Source organism: Microtus pennsylvanicus, chromosome 8 (genome assembly GCF_037038515.1).
Source record: "Microtus pennsylvanicus isolate mMicPen1 chromosome 8, mMicPen1.hap1, whole genome shotgun sequence".
Classification (NCBI taxonomy): domain Eukaryota; kingdom Metazoa; phylum Chordata; class Mammalia; order Rodentia; family Cricetidae; genus Microtus; species Microtus pennsylvanicus.
Window position 1 is genome coordinate 19,670,481 of NC_134586.1, and position 25,129 is coordinate 19,695,609.

The 25,129-nt window shown below is 40.0% G+C and overlaps 1 protein-coding gene across 2 annotated transcripts in view; it reads right to left on the reverse strand.

Moving 5' to 3' along the window:
* Positions 1 to 25,129, reverse strand: part of LOC142855956 (C-type lectin domain family 2 member D11-like) — a 105,487-nt gene that overhangs the window by 30,924 nt on the left and 49,434 nt on the right. The window contains exon 6 of one of the 2 annotated variants that reach the window (XM_075982633.1): positions 17,503 to 17,798. The exons of the other annotated variant lie outside the window; for it this stretch is intronic. The gene's annotated coding sequence lies outside the window, so the exon portion shown is untranslated. Of the gene's footprint in view, positions 1 to 17,502; positions 17,799 to 25,129 lie in introns of those variants that run through there. 2 annotated transcript variants of the gene reach the window in all.

Below are 25,129 nucleotides of genomic sequence, written 5' to 3' on the forward strand. Positions count from 1 at the left end.
CTTGCCAACCCTAAAATGTCTCCCTTAATTAAGATATATACTTCCCTGCTCCCATATCCGCTCTTCCTCCATCCCAACCGTCCCATTCCTCCAAGCTCTCCACATCCTCCCCTTCTCACTTTTCTCTCCCCATTTCCCCTTACTCCCATCCCTTCCCCACCCCCAAGCTCTCTTTTTGCCTGGCAATCTTGTCTACTTCTAATATCCAGGAGGATAACTACATGTTTTTCTTTGGATTCACCTTCCTATTTAGCTTCTCTAGGATCACGAATTATAGGCTCAATGTCCTTTATTTATGGCTAGAATCAACTAAAAAGATGAATATGGTATGTACTCACTCATTAGTGGATTCAAGCAGAGACATTTTTAAGTCAAAAACCACAAGTTTGGCACATTCCACTAGCCTTAAACACTTAGCAAGTCCCAAACCTTTGTATCTCATTGCACTTCTACTCAGTTGGAACAGCCATTCTGAAGTCATGGACATTTAGTTACAGTTTTAGAATTTCATTGTCAATTGCATATTTATGAACTTACTCACCACTAAATAAGAAAAACCTATGGCAGAGCTGACACCAGAAAAACGATTTTCTTCATAACCTTTTTCATGACTCATGCTGCATGACCCTTTGCCTGCATGCTGTCCCTCCTTATCACCATATGTCACTGTATTTGTCAGGATTCTCTAGAGCAACAGAACTTATAGAATGAATCTTTTCTGTATAAAGGAAGGGTATTTATTAGAATCACTTGCAGGCTGTGATCCAGCTAGTCCAACCATGGTTGCCTAGGAACAGAAAGTCCAAGAATCCAGAAGTTGCTCAATCTATGAGACTGGATGTCTCAGATGGTCTTCTGGAGATGCTGGAATCCCAAAGAAGTAGGCTCTAATGCAGTGATTCTCAACCTTCCTAATGCTGTGAACCTTTAATAAGGTCTCTCATGTTGTGGTGACCCCCAATCCTAAAATAATTCTTTACATTTTACTACTTTGTAACTGTAATTTTGCTACTGTTATGAATCATAACGTAAATATCTAATAAGCAGGATGTCTGAGATGTGACCCCCAAAGGAGTAGAGACCCACGGGTTGAGAAGCACTGCTCTAAAGCCAGTGTAGGGATGGACCTGCTAGAATGAGAAAAGCAAGCATGCAAACAGCAAGCCCTGCTGCACCTGACAATCATGTGACCAAGAGCCCACCCTCAGCAAGGCTGATCCACCTAAAGCCCTGCTAAAGAGGCTGGAGGAGACAGTCTTTCTCTATTATCTAAAAATAATGTGCTTTTCCTTTCCTGGAACTCCACTCTGTGGTCACCTGTGGAGCTGCACCAAGCAGTCTGTGAAGCTCGCTGGCTTTTCTGAGTGCTAAATCAGATGATCTGATCTTCTCCATGCTCTGATTCTGTCTCGTTAGGATGCTGGCCAAAGCCAGATTTATTCACTTTTTCTCTGGACCCCCCCCCCCACCTTGCTGCTTGCTGTCATGTAACTCTCATTGCTCCTCATGGTTGAATATATGTGTTTGACTTAACAGGCTTCTCTTTGTCTTCCCTCCTTCCTTCCAGTTATACATTAAACAAAGACGTCCTTTGTATTCAGAGCATTAGAATTCTCACAGCGTCTCTCAACTTCAATCAGGTAATGTGTCACTCTTACTATCAATGTCCCCAGTAAAAACCCTGAAGGCTGTTTTACTCCTGAAAGTTATTTGTTTCTTTACCCACATATGGAGCTGTTCTCACTTGCTGTCCTTACTATTTCTTTAAAATTTAAATTCAAAGTGTTTATAACAGAAAATCTAAAGTATATACACACCAGATAAAATGGTATGACATATTTTGTCACCACTGGTTTTTCTCAAAGAACTGGGAGTTTTGGCAAGAGAAATGAAAGAACGTGGTAGCAGCTACAGAATATTTTGCTTACATGAAAATCATTCACATTCCTCACAAACTTGACTCTGCATTGTATGTTTGCACTGTTTCCCAGGATACTCAATATTCTTTACTAAAACAAGCAAGTGAGCAAAGAAAAATTAAAGTAAAGACAGTGGGAATAAAGTAATAAAAATAAAAGAGAAACAGACTATTTTCAAAATCCAGAAGACTGTTTCCTTTCTGTAGACTGAAACAGAAATCCCACAAGATTCTTTCTTTCCAAAATTTACCACAAACCAGAAATGCCAGAGGACTTGCTGGAGTGGGGTTCAACCTCCACTGCACCTCCCCTCCCCACCTTCCCTTTGAATCACACTGGATCTGCAAACACCAGGCCTCAGACCACAGAGAACTTCCTCAGCTGTGCACATTGAGAGCTGTGCTGTTAGAGTTTTCTTTGTTCTTTGACATAAGGAGCATGGTCTACACCAACTTCCTGTAACTTACCAGACGGCATATTACCGGAAAGAGTAGACTAGAAAGTGAAACACACACACAAACACACAAACTAAACACACACAATCACATACTACAAACAAACAAAAAAAAACAAAGAAAACCCCAACTCAAATAACCCAACTCTCTGGTCCAGAAGAAATTCAGGACAAATGACAGACTTCCATGCTACTACCATCCCACAATGCATGCTGGTCTCCAGGCTCACTCAGGACCTGTGACTCCTCTCAGCTCCTCTCTCCCTGGCCCCTACTCTAAACCCCAGCTCATTGGCTTCCCTTTCCCAACCTCCCATTCCTACATAACCCTGCCATTTTGGCCATGCTCTCTCTTTTATCTCCTCTCTTGGTCCTCTGTCACTCTCCTCAGCTTTATTATCTCTTACCCTTACAGTTTGATTTAGATTGCATTAAATGCACACCATTTCATACCTCCATCAGGAGCTCTGCTGTGATGACTCTGACTTCTGCAGGCACACAGAAGACTTGGCAGTCTCCGTGGCATTGACCTCTGAACTGAGTCTCAGCGACAGGAAGACAGAAGGTGAAACTAAAGAGGAAGAATTTCTGTTTTCAATCCTCGGGTGTTTCCAATTAGCCCACTTATTACTTGTCAGGTGGCTTGTTAACTTCATCCATTGGAGTAGAACAACCACTCAGGAAGCACATGAAGCTCTTTGTCTCTCAGAGAAACAAAATCACAAGATAGGAGGGTAATTGGGACATGGGATGAAATGTAGGAAGAACCAGCCTGCCCCTGTCTTAGGCTTAAAAGCCCTCTTATAGTAAAGACAAAATAAGTCCATTTCTGATTATAATTGAACCATAAACCTCTCTTTTCATGGATTGGGCAATGGCCACCTGTACCCTTATCTACAAATGGTTCTGTACTGCCTGTGCCAGGAATGGGAATCATGCCTTTTTTTTCTAAAAGTTGTTTATAACCATCTTGTAACCCGATCTTTGTTATAAAAGGTTACATGAACACCCATTACCACCTTTTGACTCCATGTTGCTAATGACTACCTCCTTAATCCCCCTTTGCAGCCATGTCTTTCTTTCAGGAGCCTCTGTTGGACTATTGTGTAATTTATGTTCTGCTCCTGTAACCCCACCTCTTTCACCTGTCAAGTCATTTGGAAACTCCCTACCCTGAGCTTTATAAAAAATCTTGTATCCCTCACCTCCCATGCTGACCTCCCAAACCCTACCTCAGAGAGAAGCAGTTCATGTACATAAATTTAAAAAAGCATGCTTTAATTTTTTATTGCTTTAAAAATAATGCCAATAAAAATTATCACGTCCTCTCTTCCTCTTGCTTCCTTCCACTCCCACCACCCGTCCTTCCCCAAACCCCTCCAGTCCTAAGTGAGGGCAAGGCACCCTGCCCTGTGGGAAGTCCAAGGCCCTACCCACTATAACCAGGCTTAGCAAGGTGTACATCCAAAGAGAATAGGATCCCCAAAAGCAAGTACATGCAGTAGAGACAAATCCCAGTGTTGCGGGAGGTCCTCCCACTCCTCCAACCTATCGCTGCTGAGATACCAGCCCCTTGGGGCGTGGTCTCTCTCCCTTTAAAAAAGCGGCCACTTCCCTCTCCTCTCTCTCTTCACTTCCTGCTCCACGGCGACTAGACTCCTGGTCGCATAGAGGGCTGTTGCCTGGGACAGTGATCTGTAAGTTTTTCCCCTTTAAATAAATATCACCCTATTAATCATAATCCCAAATTGGGGTGGCATTGTTTGTGACTTACGCCTTCATTTGGCACCCAACGTTTGGTTTTAGAACCTCTCCCGGCTCGCAGCCGCGAGTTCGGCTTGGCGGCCGCAAGTTCGGCTTGGCGGGAGCCCTTGCTTCCTCAGCCGCTGCCGCGGCGGCCTTGGCCTCCCGTGGTTTGCTCTTTTCTGAATTGTTTTTAAATCTCTCTTGCAAGCACAGCTCTTAAAGTGGCGCGAACCAGAGCATGCGGTTGCTGAAAGCTGCAACCCCTCAGGGTGACTCTGTCACGTGGAGGCATAAGCAGCTTCCAGATTGCTCTTCTCTACCCCTGGATTCTGGGTTTCTGGTTCCGTCTCTGGAATTGATTTAATTACATTTACTTTGTTGAGAAACTTGCGTTTTCCAGTTTTTAACATCTACTAAGGCCAGGACCATGTTTTCATCGCGATTCTGCAACAGCGCCACCTGCTGGACAATAGGTAATATGGCAATTTTCGTTTCTAACGCAAATTTTACTGCTTTGTTTTCACTAATACAATGGATTAGTAATTTTATATTTACTAATACAATGAATTACATCATACAAGGTTTATATGATTATGGGAATACCTTAATTTGCTTGTTACTAGGCTTCAGTTTTCTTTTCCATATTCTATCATTAAGGAAGAATATGGCACTCCTAAGAATGATTGAATCTTTACATACTAATAATGAACAGAAAAATATGGCACTCCTAAGAATGATAGAATCTTTACAAACTAATAATGAACAGAAGAATATGGCACTCCTAAGAATGATAGAATCTTTACGAACTAATAATGAACAACTAATTGACAGGATTAAAATTATTGAAAATCAGAAGTTATCTGAACAAGTGGATACTATGACAGACAAAATTGATTCCATATCCAAGGGTATTAGAAAGTTACCTGAAAGGGTTCAGGCTGTTGAATTTGACCTTCAGAGTTTATCACAAAGTTTTGATAAGGTAACAGACAGAATGTACCTCCAAGATGGGAATCTACATGATATACAAGAAAAGTTTAAGGAGGACATGTTATCTTTGAAGGAAAAAATTAAAGCTTTGGAATCACAGGTGCAGAATGGGGACCAAAAAATTGATACCTCAGTGAAATCACTGGAAATATATACAGGTCAGGAGATTCAGGATTTAAGAGAGACAATGATAAAAAGGTTTGAAAAGATTGGAGAAATTATTGCAGCTGGTGAACAGAGTAAGGAGGCACAAGGACAGGATACAATGCCTCCACCAGCTATTAGAACTGGCTTACCCAGGGTTCTAGCGACATACCCTGTACTTAATTCTGACAAAGCGTCAACTTCTAAAGGCTCAAAGGGAGTCAGAGAAGCTAGATGGACACCAATAGCAATGAATGATCTGAAAGAAATTAAGCAAGCTGTTGTTAATTTTGGCTTGCACAATGCATATGTAAAGGAAATGATAAAGACTTGGGCTTCTAATGCTAGAGCTATCCCCCATGATTTCCATCAGTTAGTGTCTGCAGTTTTAGATAAGGGACCTTCCTTGATGTTTGGAATTTATTTCAGAGAAGAATCCAAACATATGGAACAGCAAGGAAGAGCAAAAGGTATTGAGGTTTCCCAAGATCAAATTCTTGGTGCAGGAGAATATGCTGATCCACAGGTCCAAGCTCTTTATGACGATGAAGTACTGTGTCTATGTCACCAAGCAGCTTTAAATGCTTTGAATAGGATACAAGATCCAGCAAAAAGGGTTGAATCATATACCAGAATTAGGCAGGGACAGAGAGAACCCTTTATTGACTTTTTGCAAAGATTGATTAAGGCTCTGGACATAGGGGTAACAGACCCAGAATCTAGACGAATACTTCTTGAATCTCTAGCTTTTGAGAATGCAAACATAGAATGCAAAAAGATAATTGGGCCTTTAAAGTCTAGATCAGCACCTATGGATGAATGGATTCAGCATACGATGAATGTTGAGACGTTTAGCTATAATGATGAATCTTGGGTAGGAGAAGTGATTTCCAAAGCAATGAGGAGACATCAAACTGCCAGGTGTTTTAATTGTGGTAAATTAGGACATTTACAAAGGGATTGCAGGCAAAGAATTTCTAGGAATAATATCTCTTCTGGGAATGACAAAAATAGGAGACCTCGGCCTTCAGGTATATGTAGGAGATGTGGTAAAGGCAGGCATTGGTCCAACGAATGTAGGTCAACAACAGATAGACGGGGCAATCCGATATCATCGGGAAACTCCATGGGGGGCCTCTCGCAGGCCCCCAAGCCAACAGTGGCCCAGTCATTCCCAGTCACAGTGGAGAACGTGCCTCACCAAGAAAATTAAAAGCTCCAATTTCTGCTGTAAAAAGTAATACTGGTCTAAATGATGAATTACGTGTGGAGGATGAGTCAAAAAACCCAGTAGGACAGAGTAAACGTATATTTTGGCAGACTTCTATTAATGATCAAAGACCAAAGCTAAGAGTCTGTATAAATGGCACTTTTATTGAAGGCTTATTAGACACAGGTGCGGATGTAAGTATCATTACCCCAGAATCTTGGCATCCGAATTGGCCTCTTCAAGAGGTAGATGTTCAGTTCCTAGGAATTGGAACCCTATCTCGTGTAAAACAAAGCACAAGATGGGTTGAATGCATAGGGCCCGAAGGGCAAATAGGAAGACTAAGGCCATATATAGCCAATATTGCCATAAATTTATGGGGCCGTGACCTGCTACAGCAATGGAATACCCAGATTAACATTCCTGTATTTCCAGGAATTCATAATTCTGGGAAGGATATGATGAGGTATTATGGAAGGTCACCAGCCATTCAGGCTGTACAAGAACATACAGCAAATACCAAACCTTTAGAGGTACCAACAGCCCTACCTTTAAAATGGCTAACTGAGAAGCCAATATGGATCAAACAGTGGCCTCTAGCTGAAGATAAACTACAGGCATTGGAACAGCTGGTGCAAGAGCAACTAGATGCTCACCATATTGAAGAATCAACCAGCCCTTGGAATTCTCCTGTGTTTGTTGTAAAAAAGAAATCTGGTAAATGGAGAATGGTGACAGATCTAAGAGCTGTCAACAAAGTAATTCAACCTATGGGCCCACTACAGTCTGGAATTCCTTTGCCTTCTCTGTTACCAAAAGGATGGCCTCTTATAGTTATTGATTTGAAAGATTGTTTTTTCACTATACCGTTACAAGAAAAGGATAGAGAAAAATTTGCCTTCACAGTGCCTACTTATAATAATTCTCAGCCTAATAAGAGATATCAGTGGACTGTCCTCCCACAGGGTATGCTCAATAGTCCTACACTGTGCCAATATTTTGTAAGTAAGCCATTGGAAATAATTCGTAAACAATTCCCCAAGTCCATCATTTATCATTACATGGATGACATCTTGTTATCTGATTCAAATAAAGATACTTTAGAAAGGATGTTTGAAGAAGTAAAGAAAGTCTTGCCTAGGTGGGGATTACAAATTGCCCCTGAAAAGATTCAAAGAGGAAACTCTATTAATTACCTAGGTTACAGAATAGGGTTAGAGAAAATTAAAACGCAAAAGGCACAAATTAGGAGAGACCGCTTAAAGACTCTTAATGACTTCCAAAGATTGTTAGGAGACATTTCCAGTCTACGACCAGCTGTTGGGATAACACCTGATCTAGTAGTTCATTTAAACAAAACCTTAGATGGTGATAAAGATTTGAATAGTCCAAGAGAACTGACAGCTGAAGCAGAAAAGGAACTGACAATGATTGAGGAAAAATTACAGGAGGCACATGTGGATAGGGTGAACCCAAATCTTAGCTGCATCCTAGTCATATTGCCTTCCAGAATTTCTCCTACAGGGATTCTAATGCAGAGGGAAGATATTATTTTAGAGTGGATATTTATACCTAATAAACCAAGTAAAAAATTAAAAACTTATGTGGAAAAAGTCTCTGAATTAATTATAAAAGGTAAGCTGAGACTTCGTCAACTAGCAGGTATAGACCCAGCAGAAATTATAGTGCCTTTTACTACAGAAGAAATAAAAAAGTTATGGGAAGACAATGAACCGTGGCAAAGAGCTTGTGCTAATTTTTTGGGAGAAATTAATAGCAACTATCCCAAAAGTGGTAGACTTAACCTCATAAAAAGAACTTCTTGGATTCTTCCTAGAATTGTACGTGATGCTCCAATAACTGGAGCCCGTACTTTCTATACTGATGCAAATAAATCAGGGAAAGCAGGTTACAAGTCAGATGAATTGAGTAAGGTGGAACAAAGCCCTTATAATTCTGTCCAGAAGGCAGAATTATATGCCATTCTTATGGTGCTAAGGGATTTTAAAGAACCTCTTAATATAGTTACAGATTCACAATATGCAGAAAGAGTTATCTTGCATATTGAGACAGCTGAATTTATACCAGATGACACAGAGTTGACTTCATTGTTTATCCAGGTACAAGACATAATCAGGAACAGGCTTTGTCCGATGTACATAACACACATCCGGTCCCATACAGGTCTGCCTGGTCCTCTAGCCCAAGGCAATGCTGAGATTGATCAATTATTGATTGGAAGTGTGTTGCAGGCCTCAGAATTTCCTAAGAAGCATCATGTCAATAGTAAAGGCCTAAAGAAAGAATTTTCCATTACTTGGCAACAAGCTAAGGACATTATAAAGAGATGTCCTACTTGTTCTTTCTATAATCAAACACCGTTGCCTGCAGGGAGTAACCCAAAGGGTACTAAGAGAAATGAAATCTGGCAGATGGATGTGTTCTACTTTATGGAATTTGGTAAATTAAAATATGTACACCATACCATAGACACGTATTCAGGTTTTCAATGGGCTACTGCCCTGAGCTCAGAAAAGGCTGATTCAGTAATCACACATTTATTGGAAGTTATGGCCATCATGGGTATACCTGCACAAATAAAGACAGATAATGGTCCAGCATATGTATCTAAGAAAATGAAACGCTTTTTTGATTATTATAATATAAAACACATTACAGGTATACCAAATAATCCTACAGGTCAGGCAGTTATAGAAAGATCAAATCGTACTATAAAGGATATGCTGAACAAACAGAAAGGGACCGAAAATACCCCCAGAAATAGATTACATAATGCTTTATTAACCTTGAATTTTCTTAACGCTAATGAGAAAGGAACGACAGCAGCAGAGAGACATTGGATAATGGAAAAGTCTGCTGAACTAAATCAACCGATTTATTTCAAAGATGTGCTGACCTCTCAATGGAAGCCAGGAGATGTGCTACGTTGGGGAAGGGGTTTTGCTCTTGTTTCCACAGGAGAAGAAAAATTGTGGATACCATCAAAATTAATAAAGTTTCGATTTGAAGAGGAGAAACCTCTTGGAAAGGAGAAATGACAACTCATCCACAATGATGATATTCATACAGGTGGTAAGAAAAACATATAGAATGGGGGCAGGGTTCTGTTCTTATCTCCACAGGAAAACACTCATCTTTGAAAAATTCAAGGGACCCTGGATATTTGGATACTGACAGATGGAAAAATACCTGCCCAATAGGAAATATCAAGAAAACTGAAAGGGTTGTGTAAGTAATATTAAACCATATTTCTAAATTTATAAAGCTGGTTTTGAAGTTGGACTCTGGCTCAGTCCTTCTCCAATTCCAAGCCTGTTAATAAGAGAAAAACTCAGAGTTTCTGGAGTTTCTGTCTCATGTCAAGAGCCATGATATGGGACAGAAAGAAATATGAGTTTAGAAAACATCTTTGCTTTTCTTCATATCTATCATACTTTTCATTGAACATATCTATCATGCCTTTCAGTGAATATGTATATATATGTCTATATGATTAATGTTTAAGTTTTTCACAATGAACAATGAGTTTTTCCTGAAGTGACATTTGAAGTTTCCAGGAAGAAGATGGGGCCCCATAACAACAACTCCACCTGCTTGATATGACGTCATGATACTGATAGCGCTACAACAAGACCTGCTTTGGGTACCAGCTGCACAAGACAGTTCCAACTTGGTTAGCTGAAATGGTGCACATCTTATACAACATTTTGGCCAGACCTGCACAAAATACTCAGAGACTATTGGCAATTTTAAAAGACATTGATCTTGAAATTTAACCATCATTTTACTTTCACAGGATCCCCCAGAAAGAACGTCGCCCCTATGACAGCTGGAAGTAATTTTAGAGGACGACGTCCCCTCTCCCAGTAAAGTTTGCCCTTGGGTTTAGGGACACCATTTAGGGGTTGATTATAATTAGTATACGATTGAGGGTTGGGGGAGGAATTTTATAAGCTCAGGGATCATTTTGAAAAAAAAAAAGAAGGATGATGGGATAATAGATTTGTAATTGTGAGTTACTGTTGTTAGACAAATATATTGATATAGATTCTTGTATATTGATACAAAGTTAAATCGTATTGACTATTGTATGCATTCATGTTTCTACCTCTGTTTAAAACATTTTTTATGTATTGACATATATTGTATTGATATATATATATTGTATATATTTACCATATTGCAGTGTACATTTCTACCTCTGATTAAGATACTTATATAATGTTTGTGTATTGATATATATTTACCTACTGCAATGTATATTTGTACATTGTTTATATTTGGAGGTCATTGTCCTCATTTGTTTCACAGTCTTTTATTGTCTTAGTCTTTAAGTTAGATAGATATTGAGAATTATATAGACTAATAGTCATCTAAGTTTGTCATTTATAATTAGACTAATCAGGTTCTTTAGATATATAGAGATTATACTCAGTATAGATAGATAATCTTCAACTTCTTCAAAGAGCTGTAGAAAATGGCCTTTAATCTAACTCAGAGTTTTGTGGTAGTGAGACACAATTGCTCCTGGCAACACCACTCTATTCCCGAGAGAATGTTGAGCACTCCACCTGGAGCATTTCTTTTTGGCAGAACTGGCCTTGGGGCAAAGAAATGCCCATACCTCAACCACTGACAAAGATACAGAGCATGCATCAATGGATAAAACAGGGCTGTCTTATCCTGCCAAGACAGGGTAAGATAGTTTTGAAAGTTGCTTGCCTTTGAAAATGGTGTGTCAGTTATGTTAGGCCTTAGCCAAAGTTGGTTGCTTCAACGCTGCTAATGTGACTTTGGGTGATTGCCTAGGTAGCTAGTTGTCTCTGTGATTTGATGCATGTTTTGGAAGTTGTTTTACTGAACTTCCTAATTACCCAGGTAACATTATTTCCCTTCTCAGATCTTTGATGGGGTTGAAGACTATATAAATGTAGTTACTTTCTCTCATGACTTGGCCAAGTTATTTATTATACAAGACCTAAGCTAGTTAGAATAGGATATTTGTACTTATTGTATATAATTTCATAGTAGGTGTAGAACTCTCTTATTTAAACAGAAGGGGGAGGTGTTGCGGGAGGTCCTCCCACTCCTCCAACCTATCGCCGCTGAGATACCAGCCCCTTGGGGCGTGGTCTCTCTCCCTTTAAAAAAGCGGCCACTTCCCTCTCCTCTCTCTCTTCACTTCCTGCTCCGCCGGCGACTAGACTCCTGGTCGCATAGAGGGCTGTTGCCTGGGACAGTGATCTGTAAGTTTTTCCCCTTTAAATAAATATCACCCTATTAATCATAATCCCAAATTGGGGTGGCATTGTTTGTGACTTACGCCTTCATCCCAGTGCTATTGTCATTGATCCCTCAGTCTGCCCCAACTGTCAAACACATTCAGAGGGACCACTTTGATCCCATGCTTGTTCACTCCCAGTCCAGCCGGATTTGGGGGGCTCCCATTATCTCAGTCACGCTGTCTCAGTGGGTGGACCAACCCCTTGTGGTCCTGACTTCCTTGCTCATCTTCTCCCTCCTTCTGCTCTTCAACTACACCTTGGGAGCTCGGTCCAGTGCTCTGATGTGGGTTTCTGTCTTTGTCTTCATCTGTTGCCAGATAAAGGCTCTATGGTGATATTCAAGATAGTCATCAGTCTGACTACAGGACAAGGCTAGTTCAGGAACCCTCTCCTCCACTGCCCAGGGTCCTAGCTGGGGTCATCCCTGTGGACTCCTGGGAACCCCTCCAGAAACAAACCTCTTGCCAACCCCAAAATGTCTTTCTCAATTAAGATATTTCCTTACCTGGTCCCATATCCATCCTTCCTCCATCTCAACCATCCCACTCCTCCAAGCTCTTCCCAAACCTCCCCTTCTCCCCTCTCCCTCCACCTTTCCCATTTTTTCCACCCCACCCCCATTCTCCCAACTTTTGCCAAGCGATCTTGTCTACTTCCAGTTTCCAGATGGAACTATATATGTTTTCTTTGGGTTCACCTTATTCCTTAGCTTCTCTAGGATCATGAACAAAGGTTCAATGTCCTTTGATTATAGTGCTGACGATACTATAGAGGAAATAGACTCATCAATCATAGAAAATATTAAACCCAACAAATTCTTAACACAAAACATTCAGGAAATCTAGGACACCATGAAAAGACAAAACCTAAGAATAACAGGGGTAGAAGAAGGAGAAGAACTCCAGCTCAAAGGCACAGAAAATATATTCAACAAAATTATAGAAGAAAACTTTCCCAACCTAAAGAAGGATATCCCTATGAGGATACATGAAGCTTACAGAACACCAAATAGACTGGATCAAAAAAAATCGCCTCACTATATAATAATCAAAACACAAAACATACAGAATAAAGAAAAAATTTTAAGAGCTGCAAATGAAAAAGGTCAAGTAACATATAAAGGCAAACCAATCAGCACTACACCTGATTTCTCAGTGGAAACAATGAAATCCAGAAGGTCTTGGATAGATGTACTGCACACACTAAGAGAACATGGATGCGAGCACAGACTACTTACTATACCTAGTGAGGCTTTCTTTCACCATCAATGGAACAAACAAGATGTTCCATGACAAAAACAGATTTAAACAATATGTATCCATAAACCCAGCCTTACAGAAAGTACTAGAAGGAAAACCTCAACCCAAAGAAGCTAACAACACCCACAATAACACAGACATCTGACAACCCTCCACCCACACAACTAAAAGAAAAAAAAGAAAAAATGCATGCCTTAATTAATTAATTGGGTATGGAGATTTGGGTCAGTGATCTTTTCCCCCAATCCTTGGAATTAACATGTACTGTAAATAAGACAATTAAAAATATGAAACACAAAAAAATTTCCAAAGGACAAAGTATTTATTTATACACACTATTTATCTGAAATAAAATGAAATGAAACAAAAGTGGCACTAAATGAACTATGAATAGAACACAGAGAAATGTTATTTTACTGGATTTTATGATTGTAATTTAGATTTATGATATGAGTACTTACTCATACCAAACACTTATTTAATTTATAATTACTCAAACTCTTCCAAGTACCTATAAGTATAGTCATCTATGATAGATTTTATTTCTGATGTCACCACAGATTAGGTGTTGATTTTGATAATTTTATAAGATAAAGAAATGAGGCTGCAGCTGTAGATAACATGTTACAGGGCTCTCATAACTGCTTTGACACAGTCTACACAAGCTGTGAGACGACTGGACACTGTAAAGTATAGCTGTAGGGCATGCTACAAATCCACCTCCTATGTATGTAGTTCCTGCCACTGCTAATAACTCTGTCACTCAGGTAGGCATGATCTCCTTCTCCTCGGGTGGGAAACCTAAAACAAAAAACAAACAAATGTCTGCAGAGTCGGCCACTGCATTCCCCCAGCAATGATATCTCACTCATGTCCACTGCTTGTTTATAGCACGGATCACAGAAAGGCAGAGGCCATGAGGAATCACCAGTACTAGTGTTCCACCCAGTGACTTTTCCATTCTCAGGGTTCCATTTGGAGACCACATCTTTGTCACTCATCCATGTTGGACCCTGTACTGTGTGTACAAAGCATTTGACTGCTGCCGTCTGCCATGTCCACATGAACTTCATTCAGCGATGGGTAGTATTGCAAGGGGGGGGGGGTTTCAATTCTATCTTGAAGAATTTCTCACATGTATGAAACTGGGAAAAATTCACTTAGTAAATTCTAAAGGTCTTTAATGAGGAACATTCACTGTTCCAATGAAATGGGTCTGTTTAAAATGGCTATGCTCACATCCAAGTGCTGTCCTGGGTGTTCTTTGATGATGAGAATTTAGAGGAGGTTCCCAGTGCCCCCTGGACTCTCTGCTTCTGTGACAGGTGCAGATGTGCACACAGCTGTCTGACAAGTCCTACCCAGCAGTTGTGCAATGGTTTTCTGGGGTTTCAGAGCCCTTAGTGGCCATCAGCAGTTCTGTGTGCATCCCACAAGGGCAGTTAGCAGTAAGGAAAGATTTCCAAGTGCTGATAGCTGACAAATCTATCCCAGATGCCATCATCAGGCTAAAGATCATGTGAAAGAAAGGAGAAGAAACTGCTTGCTCTTTAAACAAGGTGAGAAGACACATTGAAGACACAGAAGCTGAGAGAACTAACCATCCCCTTAACACAGAAAGCATGAACACACCCAGGATCTCCTCCCTAATGCAGTCTCTTTCTGATCCCACTGCTAAGCCTGCCTGCAAGGATGTCCACCCCCATTCAGCAGCTGGGATACTTCCTGCCCAACCTGACTGCCTCCCTGGACTCTAAATCAGTGTGATATTTTTTATTCTAATTTATGCTTTCCTCTGTCCTAGAAACTGTCTTCCACCTGACCTGTGTCCTCTTTTTCCTTTCCTCTCTCTCAAATGTCAATGAGATAGTCCTGAAGTTTCTGTCTGAACCCTTTCTTAACTCTTTTATCTTCTTATCAACGAAGCTATGAACTCACAAAGGTGCCTTAGGATCCCAGGTAATATCTTGGGTGTTCATAGGAAAGCTCTTGATCTCTTTCTTCATGACTCCATCTGGCACTGAGTTTTTTTGTTGATAGAGTTTTTATTCCTGCTTCTATTTCACTAGGGATTGTAGGCCTGTTTAAATGCTTGTCTGCTATTGATTTAACTTTGGTAGGTGAGATGCATCAATAAGTTTATCCATCTCTTTTAGGTTTTCTAATATGGTGTATTACAGGTTTTTAAAGTATGCCCTTATTTGTCTGGGTTCCTACACGGTCTTATTATATCCCCCATTAGTTTCCAATTATATTATTTGAGATCTCTGGGTCTTTTGGTTAATTTGGATAAGGAATTATTAATCTTAAGCTGATTTTCTCAAAGAACCAACTCTGTTTCATTGATACTTTGAATGAATTTGTGTTTATTTCTATTTATGGTTATCAGCACTGATTTTGATTATTTCTTATAATATGCTTTCCAAGTATTGTAAGGTGTCCACCAGAGAAGAACACTCACACATGGGTTCAAACAAACCAAAGGTCTTTATTGACCATCCAGCAACTAAACAGGGTGTTCAGGACCCAGGTACAGCACTAAGTCTTCCTCAGGATGATGTATGAGAAAAAAAAAACACTCACCTCCTGGGTTGATACACCTGACTTAATAAGAACAGGTAGCCAGAAACAAACTAACAAAGTCAAAAATCAAGACTAGTAAATGTAGAGACTTTCCCAGAATTATGGACTTTGATGACGTTCTCATTTCGGCAGAAACTGCTGCCTAAAGGTTGGGATCCAAGACCTGAAAGATACTTCCATCATGGTGTCAGTTGAGCTAAGGCTTGGTGACCTGATAAGTTCTGGGAACCTAATGCATTCCTCATAGATCCCCTGGATCTTGGGGCATTTGTCAAATCACAGATTCACCTGGATGCAAAGGGTTATTTTGTCTCCTTATGACCATGTGTCAACAGAATTTATTCTATTTTCCATAGTGGAGTAAGACAGTTGTTCAAGCACAGTCCTATAGTGAGAGCTGGTAGCAAAAGGATTAATTGCCCAGCCATGGCCTTAAGTAGACATGGAGAACATAGATTGGTAACAATTGTTAGATTCTTGATGTTCTGCCCTTTATCTTTACTGAATGCTATTTCTGACCATGGCTAAACTTTCTCTAATTATCAGATTGGCATAAAAGAAACAAGTTTCTCCAAGTTCCATAGAGACCTGCTTGTCTCATCAAGAGAGATTCAATCCTCTTCAATTCTGAAAAACAGCCCTGTTTAAGTACTCTGACTGGGCTTCCTGATGGGAAACAGAATTATTTAGATAGTCCAGGTGTATGTCGACCTGAACACTGAGTTACTGGAAGTTTCTATCCCGCATAAATAGGGCTGAATTTCCAGCTGCAATGGAGGCTATCATGCCTGCCTCTACCAACAGGGGAATGAAAATGGAGATGGCTCACAGAACACAGAAAACTCCAAGTCCATCATTGACCCAGGCCCTTTCTCCATCTTCGTTACAGAGGAACACCTGTGGTACAATATGTGCAAGGTCACAACAGAGGGGGTTCTCCAGTACAAACTATTCAGAAGATGTGTACTTGATCAAGCACTGAATTAGTTCAAGAAAGCCAGGTAGTCTCTGGGACTTGAAATACACTTGATGCCATTCCTGGAATTGACCTCATGTGTATGGTTACACTGCAGAGGGGAGCAATCTAGGGGGTATCCTAGTGACATTAAATAGGCACCATTGCCTATTTCTTCTATTGTATCTTCAGCGTTCGAGATTCTTTCTTACATCTCTTTTATTCTGCTGTTTATGCTTGCATTTGTACTTCCTGATCATTTCTTCGTGGTTTTCATTTCTATAATTCTCTTGGTTTATGTTTTCTTCATTGTCTCTATTTCTGTTTTCAAGTCTTGAATCATTTCTTTCATCTGTTTGATTGTTTTTTCTTGGTCTTCTTTAAGGGATTTTCTTGATTTCTTTCCATTTTTTGTTTGTCTTTTCCTCCATTTCTTTGAGGGAATTTTTTATTTCTTTCTTAAGAGCCTCAAACATTTTATTTTTTAGGTCATTTTAAAGCTATTTTTTTAGGTCATATTCTTCTGTCATCTATATTTGGATGTTCAATTCTTGCTATTGTAGGGCCACTAGTTTTTGTTGATGTTGTGTTACTCTTTGTGGTGTTGAGTGTGTTCTTACCTTTTCTATCCATCTTTTCCTCTGATTGGTATAGTTGGGGCTGTGTTTCTGGTGATCAATCTTTCAGGTGCTAGTGGATCCAAGGCTCAGATGGTTGCTCCTCATGGTGCAGTCAGAGCCATGGTTCCAGTCACTCTGGGGGTCACTCAGCACTCTGGGGGATCACTCTGTATTTCCGGGCATTATTGGGCCTTCTCACATGTAGGCTGCTTGCTTGGGGCTGCTTATGCTGGGGTTACTGCTTGGGCCTGTTCCAGCAGAGGTCACTGACTCAGGCCTATTCCCACAGATATCTCTGACTTGAGCCTGTTCCCTCAGGGTTTGATGATTCGCACCTGGTTCAGCAGAGGTCTCTGGCTCAGGCCTGCTCCCTCAGTGGTGGCTCCCTTGTATGTGCTCCTATGGAGGTCAGTGCCTTGGTCCTGCAACTGTGGAGGTCATTGGCTTGAGTCTGCTCCTGTGGAGGTAGCTGCCTCTGGCCTGCTCTCAGCTCTGGTCACAGGCTCAGTCCTGTTCCCACAGATGTCCCTGGCTTGGACCTGCCCCCACAGAGGTCTCTGAATTAGGCCTGCTCTCTCAGCAGTTGCTCCCTTGTCAGGCTTCATTTTCATTCTGTGAAAACCCGCAAACATGCCTTTATCCCCATAATAATACAAGGTCAGAGCTCTTTCATAAACCAGTAGATGATTCTTTCCATTTAATTAGGGTAAATTAATAGAGGTGCCTTCATGTCAAAGTCAATCCACTGCAGATTTTCCAGCAGCATCCACATTTTAAAAATTTAAAACAAATAAGGCATGATTGGGAATATTATATTATGACTGAGAGAATATGATGGATCTGGTATGAGACAGAAAGAATATAGATTTTAAGGAAATACTTTACTTTTCTCCATGCCCATTTTGTCTATATATTATCTTTTGTTGAATATATGTCTGTATGAATAATGTTTAAGTTTTCTACAATGAAGAGTAGATGTTCCTTCAGTAATCTTTGAAGATTTCAGGAAGAAGATGGGACCCAACAACAAATCCACGTGGTCAATATGATGTCATGATGCTGATATCACTGCTATTACACCAATTTGGGGGTACCAGCTATGGAAATGATGCACATTCTTACAATGTTCTGGCCAGAACTCGAAATAAGAACTTCAGCAAAATCCTATTGTCTACTCAGAGACCATTTGCAATTATGCAAAATAGCAATCTTGAAACTTAACCATCATTTTTCTTTTACAGGACCCCATAGAAAGAACATTACCCCCATGACAAGTGGAAGCAAATATAGATGATAATGTCTCCTCTCCCAACAAAGATTGTCCTCAGGGTTAGGGACACCATTTGGGGGTTGATTTTTATTTGTATAGGGTTGCAGGTTGGAGTAAAAATTATGTTGGCCCAGAGATCTCATTAAAAATAATAATAATAAAGAGGGAAAACTGAATGAGATAATAGGTAGATATGTGTGAACTTACTCACACTAATAATTATAGTGAATAGAGCAAATACTTGTAAGATATTATTTATAGACAATTTACATTAGCACAGATTTTTGTATATTGATATAAGCTCAAATTATATGTTATATTGAATATGTTCCTATATCTGTTTATAATATAACTATGTGTTACAGGAGGGGCTACTAGTTAGTTCTCAGCCACTTGGTTCCAAAATAATCACACAGAAACTGTATTAATTAAAGGACTGCTTGGCCCATTAGCTCGAACTTCTTTTTGCCTAACTCTACATCTTAGTTTAACCCATTTCTAGTAATCTGCATATCACCACAAGATCATGGCCTACCAGCAAAGTTTCAACATGTCTATCTGCGGTGGCAGATCCATGGTATCTCTCTTAACTCCTCCTCCCTTCTCCCAGTATTTAGCTTAGTCTTCCCTGCCTAGCTCTGTTCTTCCCTGCCATAAGCTCAAAGGAGTTCTTTATTCATTAACCAATAAAGGCAACACATAGAAAGAAGGACCTCCCACACCATCTATGCAAAATTATTTTGTCAGATTGTATGTATGAATGTTTCTACCTCTAAGATGTTTTGTATATTGACACAATTTTAAGATATATTTATCATGTTGCATTATACATTTCTACCACTGATCAAGGTACTTATACATTGTTTACATTTTGAGGTTATTGTCCTCATTTACTGCACAGTTGTTTAAAGATGGCTTAATATTCTGATATGAAGTCTTAATCTTTAAGTTATATAGGTATTAAGTATTATAAGTCAATAGTCATTCATATTTGTTACACATATACTCAGACTAATTAGGTTCTTTAGATACATAGAGCTTATATTCTGCATTGATAGGTGATCTTCAACCACTTCAAAGATATGGAGAACCTGGCATTTAAATAACTTAGGCTTCTGTTGACATGAGACACGATTTCTCCCAGCAGCACCAATCTATTCCCAAGACTATGTTGGGCACTCAAGACACTCCACTTGGAGTTTATTTTCTTCATGGCACAACTGGCCTTTGGGCAAGGAACTGCCCAAGCCTCACCATGGACAAAGTGCATGGTGTCCAGATTGGACAAGAAAAATACAAGAAAAAAAACCCTGCAAAACCTTGCCAAGACAGGGTAAGATGGTTCTGAATTTTTTCCTACTCTGAAAATGGTCTGTCAGTTACAGTAGGCCTTAGCCAAAGTTGGTTGCTTCAACATTGCAAATGAGACTTTGGGTGATTGCTCAGGTAACCAATTGTCTCTGTCATTTGTTGCACATTTTGGAAGTAGCTTGATTGCATTTCCTGCCTACTCAAGCTTGATTGAGTAGGCAGGAAATTTTGGAAGCACATTTTGGAAGTAGCTTGATTGCATTTCCTGCCACACTGGAGCACTGGACTGAGCTCCCAAGGTCCCAATGAGGAGCAGAAGGAGTGAGAACATGAGCAAAGATGTTGGGACCATGAGGAGTGCACCCACCCACTGAGACAGTGGAGATGATTTACTGGGAGCTCACCAAGGCCAGCTGGACTGTTACCAAAAAAAGCATGGGATAAAACTGGACTCTCGGAACATGGCGAACAATGAGGGCTGATGAGACGCCAAGGACAATGGCACGCGGTTTTGATCCTACGCAATGTGCTGGCTTGGTGGGAGCCTAGCCAGTCTGGATGTTCACCTTCCTAGATATGGATGGAGGGGGGAGGACCTAGGACTTACCACAGGGCAGGGAACCCTGACAGCTCTTTGGACTGGAATGGGAGGGGGAGAGGAGTAGGGGGAAGGGGAGAGGGGTGGGAGGAGAGGGAGAAGAGTGGGAGGAGAGGGAGAAGAGTGGGAGGAGGGGGAGGGAAATGGGAGGCTGGTGGGAGGAGGTGGAAATTTGTTTTTTTTCTTTTCTTTATTCTCCTTTTATCAATAAAAAAATTTAAAAAAAAAACTTATTATCAAAGCTACCAAAATAAAAGGTTTCAATCTGGGGAGAAACAAATAAGGAACAGGTTCAAGCATACATGTCTGAAAGCAGCTTAGCTGTGATGGTGCCTGCCTTTTATCCCAGCACTTGGGAGGCAGAAGCAGGCAGATCTCTTAAGTTTGAGGCAAGTCAGGTCTACAAGAGCTAGTTCCAAGATAGGCTCCAAAGCTACAGAAAAACCCTGTCTCAAAAAAAAAACCCAAAAAACAAAACAATAACAACAACAAAAAAAATCAAAAAGGTAGGATAAGTAGAGTTAAATTTGAATTCTGGTTTCTGTTAAAATGTTTACTTTAGGAATAAGCAAACTTTTGAAGGAAATGATTAGACGGTATTTGGGACTTTCAATCATTCATAGTTGCAACTATTCCACAGTCGTTTAAAACTGAACATAGCAGACAATGAGGACTACTGAGAACTCAAGAACAATGGCAATGGGTTTCTGATCCTACTGCACACACTGGCTTTGTGGGAGCCTAGGCAGTTTGGATGCTCAACTTACTAGACCTGGATGGAGGTGGGGGTTCCTTGGACTTCCCACAGGACAGGGAACCCTGATTGCTTTTCGGGCTGAGGAGGGGGGACTTAATTGGGGGAGGGGGAGGGAAATGGGTGGCGGTGGCAGGGAAGAGACAGAAATCTTTAATAAATAAATAAATTTTAAAAAAAGAAAAAAAATGAAAACAGTTCCAAGACAATATATGAGTGAGTGGGCATGCCAATGTCCCAGGAAAATGTCCATGTTTCCAGCCCCTGAGACTGGACAAACAACATTTTTGAATGGATTAATGAACGAGTAGAAATACTGCATAGCAAATTTATACACAGAGCTTAAAGTGTACTATCACAATCTTGCTTCACCTGTCTCTGTAGATTTCTCCGTCGCAATCTTGACCTCCCTTGCTCATATATAACCTCCTCCCTCTCTTTGAGTGGATTCCCAGAGTTTGGCCTGGTGCTTGTTTGTGGATCTCTGCATCTGATTACATCAGTTACTGGATGAAGGCTCTATACTGATAGTTGGGTTATTGACCAATTTGATTATAGAAGGCCAGTTGAGGCACCCTCTGTGCTATTGCTAGGAGTCTTAGCTGTAGATGGAGAAATCCACAGAGACACTTGAACCAACCTTATGGAAACTAATGAAATCTAGACCGACAGCTGTGGAGCCTCAATGGGAACCAACTTGGCTCTCCATATGTGGGACACAGTGGTGAAGCTTGGGCTATCTGAGAGGCCTCTGGCAGTAGGCGCAGGATCTATAGCTGGTGCATGATCTAGCTTGTTGGAGCCCATCCCTATCATGGGATGCCATGTTCAGCCTTAATGCAAAAGGAATGGACTTGGTCCTGCCCCAACTTTATGTGCCAGACTTTGTTGACTCTACATGGGAGCCTTTATTCATTGGACTGTGGGGGAGGTGAAGGGGCAGGTGGAGGGGTTGGAGAATTGTAGTTAGACTGTATAATAAAATTTCAAACTATAAAAAAAATTTAAAACAAATAATGCAAGATTGGAAATATTATACACAGCTAAGCATGGCTTCTTGTTAGTAGTATTTTCTCAGGTGTCTGTTTGCTATATGTAAGCAACATCTCATTTAAGAGAGGCTTCCTGATGTAGCTTTAGCTGTAATAACTTTGTAGCCCTTTTAAAAGGATCTGCCACAAAGCACTTAAATGGTGATTATGAATAGCCAACAGCATGCTTCTTGTTGGTGACAGGGACCTTGAAACTCCATAGAGTTGTGACAATAAACATGGCTCTTGCCAGTACCTCTGCCATGAACCAAGACTCTGTCTGGTTTTCCCACCTATACTTCCTGCCTGGCCAATTAGGGTTTATTTAAAACATGATTGACAGAATACAGACAATTTTCCTACACCACTTCCCCCTCTTTAAAAAAAAAAGGAAAATATTTATAGTTAATTTTTTGGGAATGTGGGTGCAGTATTTAAGGCTACTTTTTGCTGGTTGGGGGTGCTCATAATTTTATGGGGACCTAAAGAAAATTTAGAGTTATGATTAAGTCCTGACTGAAGTATCCTGTGAGGCTTGGTCATCTTAAGAAGCAGTCTGAAAGTGTTTTGGATGTAGAACTCAGACATCTGGGCCATCTGTTTTTATTGGGGATTTTTTAGGTGGTCTTCCTTGATCTAACCTGATTTTTTTTATGTAGAATGAGTCTACAGCTTTTTATTTTATTTTTTTTTAAACAAAAGTAAATCCTCTTTTCCAAAGTAACATACTTTTGACTTTAATTTTGAAGCCAAGGTATTTTTAAAATACCTATCTTGGATTAATTTAGCCGGAATAAATATCTCTTAGAAGCTGTAATTTTCCCACACCAAAATCCAAAATGGCTTTAAATGTATTACTTGGTATAGCAGTGGAAGAAGGTATTCCAGGTTGTTAAGCTCCCATTAAGGTTTCATTCCCTTTTCGAGAATCTTGTAATAATCACCATTTACCTGATTTCTTTTTTGTAACAAAAATGGGGGAATCCCAAGGAAAATTATGAGACACAATGTGACCATTTTCGAGCTGTTCCTTACTAACTGCTGAGTTACTTGTACTTTTTCCTCTGTCAGGGCCATTGATTCACTAACACACATTCATCAGATTTCCAATTTATAGGGTTTGCATGGAATTCAATGACTCCTTCTAAAAATATCCTAAACCTGCTGAGTGGGGTCTTTGCTGTGGAGACAAAGAAGACACGTGTCCACTATTCTTCTTTCCAAAATCTTGACTTGGCAACAATCCTTGTTAAAACATTTGATCACTACTGAATTGGGACTGCATAAGTTGACTCCATCTGGCTCATAACATCTTGTCCCCACAGAGTTGAAAGCAGGTGGAGAATAACATATGGTTGAAAATTCCTTCATGCCCTTCTTCATCTCTCCAAGTTAAATCATAACTATTTTGCTGAGGACTCTGTAACTGAACAATTCCTTGCAATTGTGTTATGGTACATTGTTTAGGCCGGACAAAAGCCATTGATTAACAGTAATTACAGACACATCTGCATCCATGTCCAGAAAACCAGCAAAACTTCTTCCATTAATTAACAAGTTTTTGTTGCAGCACCAAGTTGAGCATATACATTAAAATTCAACTGATTATCTAAATCTCTATAATTACCCTTTCCTGCTAGCATATTAAAAGTAATAAGAATATTTCGAGCCCTACTAATATTAGCTGTAAGTTCACATTGCTCAAGGAATGATTTCCACAATAAATAATTTTCTCCAGGCAAACAATATCTAGCCAATTGTTTCCAAGCTACAGGAGGCAAAGCTTCAATTGCTATTGTCTCCAAAATTGCTTGAGTAAAAAGGAGCCATTGACCTGTATTGAGAACAGGCAATTATTAACTCTTCAAGTTGCTTGAAAGGTATAGATGTGTGGACTCAACTACATTTCCTTGAGCATCCTGCTGTTCTATACCTGGAAATAAATCAAATCCTTGAATATCTTCTTTCTTGGCTGTTCTCCTTGTAATGTGATAATAGTCAAAGTCTGTCAAGAATTTGCAGACTTCTGGACCACAGGAATCATAGAAAATTTTTTTTACTTTAATAGTTGAATCCTCAGGAGGATCTAAATCTGCCACCTCTGAGGGGGAAGGAGAGGGAACACTCCTTCGTGAGCTTCTCCGTGAACTGCTGCATGAGCATTTTCACAAGCTCCTTTGTAAGCTTTTTTGCAAGGAAGAAATCTAAACTGCTTCCAATTTTCTTTTATTTAAAGAGTCCATCAGATACCTCAGCCCCTTAGGTTAAGGCTGATCTACAACAGTCTTAGATCCTTTACATAAATGTTCTTCAACATTCGTAGTTAAGAGTGGGAAACCTGTATCAGGACACGTAGGATCCCCTTTTAAGATTTTTATCTCATCATCAGAAACCTATCTTTTGAATTATATCTCATCATCAGTATCTGATGTGACATCATCATCAGATGATTTTACAGAAGCATCTTCACTAAGCAGTTCCTTCAATGAAGGAGAAGGCTTATTTGATTTTCAGAGCAATTTCAGTCTTTGAGGATGAAGGTCTAAACTGTATTGAATAAATGTCTAGAGGTTAAAAACATCTACTAGAATTTTCTCTAGACCATGTTCATCATAATATTGCTATATTTTAACTGGAATACACTGCCAAGGATCTGCATCCAAGGTTCCTGCTCAGGAAACCAAGGACAAATCTTTTCAATGAATTCCAAAATTTTACAGTTGCTCACTCCCTTCCTTAGCTTCTTTAGCTTTTAAAGTATCTTTAAGAAAATGTACAGACAGCTGTTTACTATTTCCTTGGCCCATAATTACTTTTACACTTATACCCAAGTTACTTCTTATTTAGCTTTCACGCTGCACAGCTAACATCATTTTATTATTTACACCATGTATTTACTTACCTTTATATTTACTACACATGGCTCCTGGATAAGCTTGCCACAGTTCCACTTTTCTGAGTGCACTCTTAACCTGCTGT